Source organism: Arvicanthis niloticus, chromosome 14 (assembly GCF_011762505.2).
Source record: "Arvicanthis niloticus isolate mArvNil1 chromosome 14, mArvNil1.pat.X, whole genome shotgun sequence".
Taxonomy (NCBI): domain Eukaryota; kingdom Metazoa; phylum Chordata; class Mammalia; order Rodentia; family Muridae; genus Arvicanthis; species Arvicanthis niloticus.
Genome location: NC_047671.1, coordinates 62,689,089 through 62,699,050, shown reverse-complemented (window position 1 = coordinate 62,699,050; position 9,962 = coordinate 62,689,089). Strand labels below are relative to the sequence as shown.

The 9,962-nt window shown below is 47.2% G+C and overlaps 1 pseudogene; it reads right to left on the bottom strand.

Annotated features, from left to right (window-relative positions):
- Positions 1–337: 337 nt before the first annotated feature.
- On the bottom strand, positions 338–9,718 carry LOC117719645 (small ribosomal subunit protein eS8 pseudogene; annotated as a pseudogene).
- Positions 9,719–9,962: the final 244 nt, after the last annotated feature.

Here is a 9,962-nt window from a genome sequence, read left to right as displayed (position 1 = left end):
TGCTACATTGTATTGCACTGCTTCACTGCAGAAGTTAACATCCTGGGACAAGCTCTTCACCGCATCGCCGGGCTGCACACCAGAAGGGGGGTCACCACTGGACAAGGGCTGACCCCCTTTTTAGAACCCAGTCCTTAAATCCTTCAGAGATCCCTGCAACAGGAAGGTTGGCGGGGTTGGGGGGAGGATGCTGCTCAGGACTGTGGGGAGTCCCAGGAACTGAAAGAGACCAAGTGTCACCAAGGTCACACTGCCTGAAGGTTGCTTTTTTTTTTTTTTTTTTTTTTAAATAGACCAATAAACACCTTTATTACATGAGCTGTGAATGAGTGATGGTTTATTTGCTTTTCCAGGCTTTGATCTTCCTCAGACACAACTCCAGCTCCTTGCCTTCCAGCACACAGTTATGTCCCACTGGCCTTGTCGTGAGGTAACACAGGCGAGAAGCTTGCCCTGCTGGAACTGCTCCTCCAGGAGGCTGCTGATTCTGGCGTTCTTTTTCCTTTCATCGTATTCCTTTTGAATTTTCTTTCATCTTGTTTTGTTTAAAATCTCTTTCTCCTCTGGAGTCAGCTTGGTCCCTGTTTTGCCGCCCAGGAGCAGTTGCAGAGTTGGCTGTGTCAGCACGGTGTGCTGTCAATAAACACTGAGTCTTGGTGCGGACCAGCTCATTATTGGGTGCATAGCAGACAATATCATTGATCCTTGCTTCATGAGTACAGCGCTCAGAGCCCCAGGAAAAGTCCCCACATCCTGTCTCAGGGCACAATACGCCTTAGTGCCTCGCCAACCTCAGACAGTGTAACCGCTGAGGGCCAAGCTCAGTGTTGGCAGCAGGCTGTCTCAGCTCAAATTGCCCCTTTCTGTGGCATGGCTTCCTCTTCCTCTCCATCCCTGCCCTGTGTTTTGGTGCTTGGACCAGTTGTCCTGAGAGATGTCTGTCTCTCAGTGCTGGCTGGAAAGATATACAACTCTGTGTTCCATTGCTGTGAGGAGACACAGGACTGGAAACAACACTTATAAAGGAAAGCATTTAACTGTGGCTAGCTTGCAGTGTCAGTGGGTTATCCATTACCATCAAGGTGGGGAGCATGGCAGCACACAGGCAAGCATGGCGGCACTGGAGAAGGAGCTGAATCTACGGCAGCAGGAAGAGAGAGCCACTGGGCCTGGCTTGGGCCTTTAAAACCTCGAAGCACAACCCCACTAACACTCTTCCTCCTTCAAGTCTGCACCTCCTAACCCTTCAAATATGACACTCCCTAAGCATTCAGATAGATGAGCCCATGGCGGGGGCGGGGGGGCATTCTCTTTTCTTTTGTTTTTTATTGATTCTTTATGAGGTTCACATCTTCACCCCAGTCTCACTTATCACCCTCTCCCCTCATATCTGACTTTTACCTTTGTAATCCCTTCAAATAAACACATACACACACCACCACCAACAACAACAACAAAAGCAAAGCATAGAAAACATCTCACTGTGGATGCTGTAGTGTGTCAGTGTGTCCCAGTGGATATCACAGTACACCCCTCTGTCCACACATCTTCTCTCAAAAATGCTCACTGCAAGTTCCTGGCTTCTGTGACATCATCATTATTGAGCCTCCTTGGGACTCCTCCCTGTGACGTGGAGATCCTGCAGCTTGGGAACAGCAGGATTGGCCCTTTCATGGGTCCCAACCATTCGCAGATGATATGGATTTTGGAGTCAATTTAGAGCCCTGGATCCAGGCCTGGGTAGCTGAGCTGGTCAGCTTGCCAGCTCTCCTTTAACCTCACCACCAGGGTGAGCTCTGCAGTATTGCTTTGGTTTGGCCACCCAATGCGTATAGAAGGGAGGATCAGCTCCCCTGCACTCGCCTCAGGGCCTGCTCACCCACACCCAGGCCTCCAGAGTCAGCTCCACTGTGCTGGCCAGTCATGGTGCAGAGCCCACTCTCCCAAGTGCTGAAGCCCGTGAGGGGCTAGGCCAGCTCTCCTGCTCTCACACCCTCAGGGCTGGCTCGCATGCCTTTGCTATCAGGGCCAACTCCACTAATGTTGCCCAGGTGAGGTGTGTCGGAGGAGCTAAGGTGGGAGGAGTAAGGAGAGGAGGAGTAAGGGAAGAGGAGGAGAAGGAAGAGGAGGAGCTAAGGGAGAGACGGAGGAAAGAGGAGGACATGGAGGCTGATGTTTGTTTGTCTGTAGCAGTCAAAGGTAGTTGGTATATCTAGGTTGGGTATTGGGTTACACCTCTGATTGTAAGGGTATCTTGTTATTGATCATTACCAAATATATAAAGCCTTTGGATAATCTAAGCATTAGAGTCTCATCTGTACCAAGCCCGTGTGGTTGGCAGGATGGTCTGGGCACTGCCCAGCCTTGCCGAGACACCATGGAAGATTGGCAGAGCCATCTCCCATGCTGGCATCTCATGGGTGGCAAGGCTGGTGTTTCTAGCTGGCTGTTTCTAGCTGCGGCGTGCACGCACGTGGCCTCTGGCCACATGGCTGAGCTGGGCAGAGCCGCTGCAGATTAGATAGTCAGCTTGTCTGGCGGTCGTTTTTTAAATAATTACTACAACAGAGGTGCGGGGCCTGCTCCCCCCGAGTGCTACAGCCAGTGATGGGGTAGAGCTAGTTCTCCTGCTCTCGTGACCCAGAGCCAGCTCTCCTGACTACTGCAGGTGGCAAGGGGTAGGGCATCACCTATACCACCTCACACCAGATAAATGTTGGGGCCAGCTCTCCCTCACTCTCGCCCCCTTGCTCTTCTTCGCCCCTTCACCAGGGACAGCTCTACTGTGCAGATGAGGTGCAGGGCCTGCTCTCCTGAGTGCTGAGGCAATGAGGGGCAGGGCATGCTCACTCAGGCCCGCTCACACACTGTCATTATCCTGACTGCCTCAGGTGGCATGGATTGAGGGGGCAGGGGCATCTCCCTCTCCTCTCCCCCTCCCAGCCTGGGGGTGGGCATTCTTCTTCAAACCATTACAAGCTCCTTGTTGAATAATCTCATTGACAGAGACACGTTCCTACTCCGTTTCCCAAAACTGGTGTGTGTGTGTCTGTGTGTCTGTGTGTGTGTCTGTGTGTCTGTGTGTCTGTGTGTCTGTGTAGGCCAGAGGTCATGCTTAGCTGTTTGTCCCTCACAGCATACTATATCACCTTTTATGTTTTCTGAGACAGTCCCTCAGGGTCTGGAGTTTACCAAGTAAACTGTACTGTCTGGTTATCAAATCCTAGCTCCACTTCCCCAGTGCTGGGTTACTGAACTCACTGCCGTGCAGGCTTTGGAAGTGAAGATCCAACTGAGGTCCTCATGCTTTTGTGGCCAGTAGGTGACCAACTGAGCTATCTCCCCGAGCAGAACTAAGTTCTCAGAGCAGACAGGAGGCATCAAGTGGACGATGTCCCAAGAGGCTGGGATTGCCAACCCCAGGACCATGCTCTCTCTGCCACCAAAACAGATGTGTGACCTGACATACTGTCAGAGTACAGAAAGATGGAGAGTTTTTTCAAGATAGTTTTTAACCTAAGGGCATAAATAATCTTTAAAGCCAAGTTTTTTTTTTAATAGGAGAAATAGTTTTTTTTTTTCATTAAAAAAAGGAAGGAGGCTTCTTGAGAAATTTCTTCACTCTTTTTCTTTCTTTTCTTGAGTTATAAAAACCTGTCTTTGACATGAAAGTAGAAGCAGAACCATTTAGAGAGAGGGGAGAGACCAGTGAGAGTCGGTGTTTGAAGCCGAGAACGGGTTTGCGGGGCTGAGCGTGTACAAAGGGTGGGTACATATGTATGAACACGTCAGAATAAAACACTTCCCCCTCCTTTTCAGACAGGGTCAGACACATTTAACATTTGCACAGTGAAACCACAGTAGCAGCCAGAGCTGGCAAAGAGACTTGCTCTTATTAATAAGAACACATTAAAAGGTCCAGAGAGCTTTGGGGGGAAGATTTTTATTTTTGACCAAAGAAAACATTCCACTCCCCCACAACCCCCCACATTTATTCGTCACTTGAAGGCAGTTTTAGGTTGGGCTGGTTGTGTGGAGACAAAAAGAAAGATGAAATCCAAACAGCTGAAGATGGAAAATGTGCCGCACAAAATATCTTCCCCCGACAACAGCTTAGCCATGGGAACCAGTGGTGCAGAGCTTTAAGCTCACAGATAGGCCGACACTTGCTAGTAAGCTGACTCTAAGATGGGGAGTACCTGGGGTTATCCAGGGTGAGCCAGTGGAAATACAAGTTGTGAAGAGAAGCTGAGAGACACTTAAAGAATATGCAGGCGGGACTCATTCTGAGAATCCAGGAGACTGTTGTCAGCAACGGAACACAATGACACAATAGCAATTGGCCAACTTGTGAAAAATACTTGTAGAATCATACTAAATATTTATTATGCAGTTGCTAAAAGAACAGGACAGGAGGAGAGAGGAGGACCTGTCCTTTTCCTCCAGGACAAACAGCAGGTTTTGTCCTTTTGTCCACTAGAGGGCAGAAACGGAATGAAAGTTTTCAACTGGATTTCTATCTGCAGACTTCCCTCATTTTAGTGGACTTAACAAGTTGTTGTTTTGCATGAATTTTGTCACAGAGTCTTCCTATACATAGTAATACATCGCCCTTGTTAGCTTGGAACTCACTATGGAGATCAGATTGGCCTCGACTCTGTGGAATCCACTTATTTCTGATTCATTGAGATTAAAGGTACGCATCACCACAAACTGTTCTGAACATGTTCTTTTAATTTTAGGGCTCAGAAAAACACTATTTCCATATATCACATGATCTAGCTCAGCACTTCGAAGTATATACCAAAAGGACTGAAAGGCAATTCTACAAGAGATCTCCCTGAACACCCATCACTCCTCCAGTTACAGAATTAAATGCGGTGCCCATGATTGTAACCATGTGCACACTGCCCCTGTCTAATGCTCGCCCTAGCTCTGGCATGTCGAGCCCCAACTGAAGGAGTAAATATGGAGGACTTCCTACCATGGCTTGAACAAAGCAAACCGCCCACTGGGATGAAGGAGAGAACTGTGTACTCTGCTGGAGAGAAACTGTTGCCTGCAGAAAATGGATGGATCTAAAGATCATCATGTCAAGCACAATAAACCAGGCAGAAAGAGCAAATATCATGTTTTCTCTCATATGTGGAATGTCTGGTGGTGAGCAGAGACAGAGAAATGTATGGGGGAGGGGCTTCTGGGGAAGAGGAGGGGATGCTAGGACAAGAAAGGGTAGTAGGGGACCATGTGACCAGAGGAAATTATACGTGTGGATGAAAATGTCGCAATGATACTCTTTCTCACTAGTAAGACTAATTTCAGTGAAAGAAAAAGACAGCAGACATCGTGTGCCTAATAAACGTCCCTTTTTAGCCTCCCCAGCTCTGGTGGCCACCGCTGTGCTTTTCTAAGAGTGTGACCTACCTCACTTAAGTGGAGTCACACGGCGCTGGACTTTGTGACTGGCTTATTTTAGTTCACGTGACTTAAGGTTCACGCACATTATAGCGCTTGGCAAGTTTTCCATCTTGTGTGCAAATATACTACACTTCCTTCATCCCTTTATCTGTTGCTGAACATCTAGGTTGCTTTCGAGAACATTTCTGCAGTGGAAGTGGGAGAGCACATCTTTTCTAAATCCCATTTCTGCTTGTTTAGTTCTAAACCTAGATGTGGGACCACAAATCTAAGCTTTATAGGCTGTGACACAACGGGCACTCTTGGTATATTAGCCTACAGTCTGGCTGTAAAAGTTGATGCTGGGCCCGGGGAGATGGCTCAGTCGGTGAAGTGTCTGCCATACAAACAGGGGGAATGGTTTGGTTCCCAACACCCCTGTAAAAAGCAGTGTAGAACTGCGGGCCTATATATCACTAGAGGCAGGGAGGCAGGAGGATCTCTGGGGCCTTCTGGTCAACCAGTCTAGCTGAACCACTCCACTGAATTCCAGGTTGAGAGAGAGAGAGAGAGAGAGAGAGAGAGAGAGAGAGAGAGAGAGAGAGAGAGAGAGAGAAACTAAGGTGGAGAGCTATTGAGAAAGATGCTTGTTATCAGCATCTGGCTTCTGCATCTCACACACACACATGTATGCACGCACACATACACACACACACACACTTGAGCATGCGCACATGCAGACCACAAGTGATAGTTCATTAGTGTCATCTGTATTTAGTTAAAGTGTACTGATACTGAATGTCTGTCCATACCCCACTGGTGTTTGGTCTTGTCTCAGTAGTCTTCTACTATCTCCGTTATAGTAAATTTTTGTTTTGTTTTGTTTTTTGAATCAGGATTTCCTGTGTTGCCCTGGCTGTCCTAGAACTTGCTCTGTAGACCAGGCTGGCCTCAAATTTAGTGCTGGGATTAATGGAATTAATAACCACCACCACTCAGTGGGTTATAGTAATTTTAAAGACATTGCTGCACACGAGCCAGCATTTGCTATGTATTTTGATAGTTTTTATTATTTGTACTTCAATATTTGTGAAGGTTTTTTACTTTTTAAAAAACTTCTGTGGCCAAATTGTTGTCTCTACTGCAGAGCAAGGCAGCGGAGGAAAGGCTGACTTTTAAAATTGCTACTTTTTAATTTTTAAAATAAGAAATTAAATTCGACTTATCCATTTTATCTTATGTATGAGTGTTCTTGCCTGCATGTATGTATGTATACCTGTATGTATGTGTACCACATGTATGCCTGGTGCCTGCAGAGGACAGAAGAGGGTGTCAGATCCCCTGGAACTGGAGTCAGGGTAGTTGTGAACCATCAGGTGGATGCTGCGAATCAAACATGGGCTCTCCGCAAGACAAACAAATGCTCTTAACCGCTGAGCCATTTCTCCAGCCACCCCCCTTTACTTTTCAATAGTATTTCCCATGAAATTAAAGGCTGATATTATTTTAGTTTTTGTGTCTATATGTCTTTACTTTTACATTTTCTAGTTTATTTGGGGTCCTCTGGAAGTACTTTTCCCACTATACATAATTAAAATATAATTGAAAAACTTCTGCATTTCATATTTACTCATAATATTCTTTGATATAAGGAACAAAATGAAAAATATCTTGTTTGTTTGTTTGTTTGTTTGTTTCAGTGCCAGGGTTTGGACCCAGAGCTTCCTGCATGCTGGACAAGCTGACTACCACTGCCCCTAGCCGCCATGATTGTCCCAACCTTGACTAATTGCCTCCTTCCACCCACTGACTTGAAACGCCATTTTCATGCCATTCACCGTTGTTGAGTGGCTGCTCTTCTTCTTGGCTCTATTACTTCTTTGATTTTTAGCATAGCCGCTGTTCCAGTTCCTGTAACCTGGTCTGTTCTTACTCTCACCAGTATCACATTCCTGGACTCTGTTATCAGACAATTTCTTGTCATTCTCAGTGTCTTATAGTATTAAATAGACTTTTAACCTTTTTTTCAAGCTTAAAATAAATCACTTCACTCTATAAGAAAGGGAGAGAAGCAGACGGCACTCAAGGCTGGGAACTTAGCCTGTGAGGCACTGTGAGTTGGGGGGCTTGGAAGCTCTCAGGGCGGTCTCCGTTCGTGACTTTCTGCCCACCCATCAACTGCATCCTTGAAACCAGGATTCCTCTTTCCCAAGGTGAGAGGTAGAAACTGGAAGCCCTTTCCTCAGGTACGAGCCATAGAATCTGCAACGGCCACTCCCCACGACCCCACTTGAACCATTACTCCAGAAGGTCCTGGCCTAAGCCCCAGCAAAGGAATGCTGCTCCGAGAGTTCAGGAAGAGTCGCAACAGAAGCTTTTCTGGATGTTTCCATGCTCCATCACATTAGTTACTGCCAGTCAAGCATGGTGGCACCCCTTTGGAATCCAGCACTTGGAAGGGAGAGTCAGGCATATCACAGCCAGCCACAGCTACTTGACAAGTTTGAGGCCAGTCTAGGCTAAACGAGACCCTGTCTCAACCAAAAATCAGAAGTGCAGTGCTAATATAGATTACACCTCCAGAGGGTTCCAGTTCATCATGGTGGGGAAGCCAGGACAGCAGGCGGGGGAGCCATGAGGGCTGCAGCAGAGGGCTATGTAGCCACACTGCATCTACACACAGGAAGCAGAGAACATGAACAGGAAATGAAGTGGGGCCTATAACAACTCAATGCCTGCTTCTTAGTGATACACTTTTTCCAACAAGGATCTACCTCCTAAAGGTTCTACGCCCTTCTTCAACAGAGCCACCAGCTGGGTACCAAGCATTGAAACACATGAGTTTATAGAGAACATTTCATACTCAGACCACAGCACAGCTTATGTCTAAGCTGTCTCATAGAGGAATGACGCTTGTCACCCTTGGGATGGATATGGAAAGGACTCATCCTTTCTCATCCCTATGTAAACAGCTGACAGACAAAGACCACCCAGATGATTAAGACACAGTTCAAAGCATTATCTACAGTGGTCACACATAAGATGCATACCTGGGGTACAGCTCAGTGGTAGAACATTTGCCTAGCATACTTAAAGCCCTGGAGTAAAACTTCTAAGGGATACACTTGAAGGGAAGAGCTCAAGGGCAGTGGGTTGAAGGTACCGAGTGTGGACAGGGAGCTAAGGGGGGGGGGGGGTGATGTGCATACCACAGCCACGTCAGTGTGTCTGGATGAGACACTGAGGATGAGTTAGATGCACTTGGGAAAGCCAAGTTTTGGAGTATGAGGGGCTCAGAGCACCTGTGAGAATGTGTTAATCACTCACTAGACTCGTGGGCAGTTGATGGAAGACCTGGGGTTTCTTTGTCAAGCCTGCTTCTAACACTGGGCAGACTCTGAGATACCCTCTCTTCAAGTCCTTCAACAGCCCTTCCCAATGCATCTAACACAGAACAGAACGTTCTTTTCACCCACAAGCTCTGTTCCCACACACTATGATCTTCACCCCTCTCCCAGCCCAGCCGCCCTCCTCCACTTCCCTCAGCTTATGACCTGTGCGGGCTGCCTGTGTCCTCTACCCTCCTCTCCACACAGGAAATTTCTACTTCGACATCTGCATGCTTCCTGTGTGTTTTTGTTTCTCTATCCTCCCTTCCTCTCTTTCCCTCTCCCCCTACCCCTTTCTTCCTCCCTCCCTTTCCTCCTTATGGTGTGTGTGTTTCTCAAATACCAAGTCAGGCCTTTTCTAGTTCAGGATTTACAAGCTCTCCTCATGAATGTTTCCTTTGGTCTTAGGTATTTCTTCCCTCATGGCTCTCTAGGTCTCTTTTGTTTGTTTTGTTATTTTTAGACAGGGTCTCGCTATGGAGCCCTGGGTGTTCTGGAACTCAACTCGATATGGTTTAGACCAGGATGGTCTCAAACTCACAACCATCCACCTGCCTCTACCTCCCAAGGTCTGGAATTAAAAGTGTGTGCCACTATGTCCTCTAAGCCTCTTTTTATCTCTAGCTCCAGGACTGTCACCTTCTTCCCACAGTTTCTCATCTGTCCACTGACCAGAGGACCCCCAAAGTGCTCTGGCCCTTGGAACCGAGACAGCCCCCATGGACATAGGGGACACAAGGGGTTGTTTTGTTTTGTTTTTGTTTGTGTGTTTTCTTTTCTGCCTCCATCCTTTCCTTTGTTGCCTGGTCTTCATGTTCCATTCTTGCTTGTCACTCTGATACCACAAAGCACCCAGCAGTGTAGCCCTACCTTTCGGACCCCCTACATGCTTCTAGAAGATTACTCCCATTAACCATCTGCAGGACAGTCATGGCGTAAGAGAGCAGGAGTCACTGAGGCTGTGTTTTCCCCTGGGGCTGCCCTTTCTGGCAAGGCTACCTGCGTCAAGTGAATCTGTTTCATTTCCTGTGAAATGCTGTTGTGAAATGCTCTCCAGTCTGTCCTGAGAAATCCATGGTTCGGTCAAGTCTCACAATCACTGAAAACATGTGCCCGGCACTATAATTAACACTATTTCCTCATTGGTGAAACTCAGGTGAGACTTCTCAGGGGAAA